Here is a 2647-nt window from a genome sequence, read left to right on the forward strand (position 1 = left end):
TTAGCTAGTCAAGAGCTAGGTTTAATCCAAGTATCAGCATGATTAAGAAGTGTATTGAAGTTCTCATAGACAAAGAGTACATCGAACGCAGCCAGACGTCAGCAGATGAATACAGTTACGTAGTGTGATGTTGTGCTCCTTGCGTGTGGATGGGAGAAGATCATTGCCATCACCATTTGGTGTGTTCCTGTAAGAGAAGGCAGGCCTGGGCCTCTGTAATTTGGTCATTTGGCAGCCCCTGTTTCTCTGTTGTTTACAACATCACCAGTGCCATGTCATGAGCGCCCAGGAAGATCCCTATAGATATTTCAAGCTCATGTCATTGTGACATTTCTTAAAACTTTATGAATGAGTGAAGTATTGCTGAAAAATGGAAAGTTGGTTGGGTACCATGCTTTTTCTCCCCGTCACGTTTGCAGGTGATATGGTTTTTTTTTTTGTTTTTAAATGTATCTTAAAGAACATACGTTTTAAAGAAACCTTAAATATTGTAATATGACAGGTAACCTAATAATTGTCTCTACATTAAAATGACAAACATTATATTGCTGCTTGTCAAATAAAAAATAAACAAAAAAAGGAAAAAAACAAAAACAAAAAATACAACAACATACCACCACTCCAGGGTCAGATGACTTTACCATGAATTATCCTAAACATTTGAAAATGAAAGAATACTAATTCTATGGATCTCTTTCCCAAAATAAGATAAAATGTATTTCAACCCACTTTATGATCAGTATTGCCATAATACTGAGACCAGAATGAAGGTTTTTTAAGAGATGAAAACTATATACCAGTACCTCTTTACCAATATAAATAAACTTTTTAAAAAAAAAAAATGTCAAAAAGTTTAAAATTCAGTGTCCAAGCAGTTCCTAACAGTGCTTCTGTAGCATTAAGCTCTAAACAGTATAGAGTTTCTGCAAATGTATTAAAGAATTCAAGCTTGGCAAATTACATCTAAGCAGGTTATTAATCTATTTATACAGAAAATAAATGATAAATACAGAAGTAAGAGATCTTCTGCCTTGAAAGTTGACAAACTTTTTGAGGATAGTTCTATAATATTAAACATTAGGTAACCACAAGTGTTGGGAAATCGAACTATTCAAACTGAAAATACTCAAGGTGACTCTGGAGTCTTTAATACAACTCATTTCATAGTTAAGGGCACAAGACAACATTTAACAAAAAGAATCACATACCTAGAAATCAAATGTAAATAGACATGAATCTCAAAATATATTTTTTTTAGTGAACATTAACCATTTACTCAAAGTTATATAAGAACTTGAAGGAGTAAAGTTTTCTGTGACATCAAGTCATTCGAATAGTTTATTATTTCACCTGAGCAGAAGGAGAGTCTGAAAGAACAAATGAGGAGACCGTGAGGAGGCCTCATGTGGGCAGCGTGGGTAGAAACCCTCAGCAGTAGCCACCCCCAGCCTGCTGGCCTCCCTGGCTGCTCGCATGTGCTGCCTTAGCCGCAGCATGCTGAGGGCCAATTTTTATCCCATTTGCCTCATTATCAATGTCAAAAATGCCTTCTTGGATTTTTTTTCATCTATTTCTTTTGCTGTATTAATAAATCCTCTTCTACATTGGAAGCAGTCTTGGCTGAAGTTTCCATGAAGATAAATCCTTGCTCTTATGCAAAAGGTTCACCTTCTTTTTTTATCTCTCTTCTAGATTTTAAATAATTTTCATTTCCAATAAGCATAATAACCATGTTGGAGTTGGAAGGCTAGTGGGCATCTTCTAACCAGGTTGTCAAGTGGTTGAATGTATCTCTCTTTGTTATATCATGTACTAGTTAAAACACCTGCTGTGCCTCTGTAACATGACCTTGTGATGGAGAAAAGGACTCTTGCCCTGCTGTATGCCATATCTGAAGCTTTATCTATTTTCCATCAACAGTTATCATACACCAATAGTAAGGTCATGAACAGGCTGAAATCTCTTATCTGTCAACTGTAGCAATAAACATGATTTACAAACACCTGCATCACCAATAATGATGTACTTGAAGAGATAGGCCACCCTGTCTTGATAAACCTTTCTCACTTGTTTTGCTAAATTTCCACTCTTGTATGTCCATTCACTTAACTACAGTCATCTCAACTAACCTCTTCCAGGAATTAATAGTGAATGGTGAAGAGAGAGAGAACTCTGGTTTTAGCACATTTCAATACTGACCCACCTATTTGCCAAGAGGAGCAAAACCAGTGCCCTGGGTACTGACAGCATTTTTTGCAGGACATTAGAGTTCTGTGCTTCTGAATTTAAGACAAAACCCTGAAGCCAGCCTTCCGATTCACCAACCCTTGTAGCCTGTTTAGGAAGTAAAGAGACCCTGATTAGGGCATAAATAGTTTGTGCAGGAATTGCTGAGCAGTATGAATATGGATTCTCCTCCATGGACTTTTTTTCAGAAGGCAAAGCAGAAAAGAATTTTTGAAGAGTCTGGATGACAGTTCAGAAACTAGCAACATGTTGCTCTAATGCATTGTGCTTTCAAGATGTTCTGGTTCAGCTACTGGATGAGTTGACTGATGCACTCAGCACGACACCCAGCCTGAGCTTCTCACTGATGATCTCCTGCACAGTGGCGAGGTGCTAGCTCCTTGTTGCTCATGTTGTGGTG

At 37.4% G+C, this 2647-nt stretch overlaps 2 pseudogenes; one reads left to right on the forward strand and one right to left on the reverse strand.

The window, feature by feature from the left end:
• Positions 1 to 128, forward strand: part of LOC102861472 — a 2258-nt pseudogene extending 2130 nt beyond the window's left edge.
• A 1300-nt stretch (positions 129 to 1428) lies between these two features.
• Positions 1429 to 2034, reverse strand: LOC102861885 (annotated as a pseudogene).
• Between the last annotated feature and the right edge of the window lie 613 nt (positions 2035 to 2647).

Source organism: Elephantulus edwardii, unplaced genomic scaffold (genome assembly GCF_000299155.1).
Source record: "Elephantulus edwardii isolate Elephantulus edwardi_28Jun2011 unplaced genomic scaffold, EleEdw1.0 scaffold00084, whole genome shotgun sequence".
In the NCBI taxonomy this organism is placed as follows: domain Eukaryota; kingdom Metazoa; phylum Chordata; class Mammalia; order Macroscelidea; family Macroscelididae; genus Elephantulus; species Elephantulus edwardii.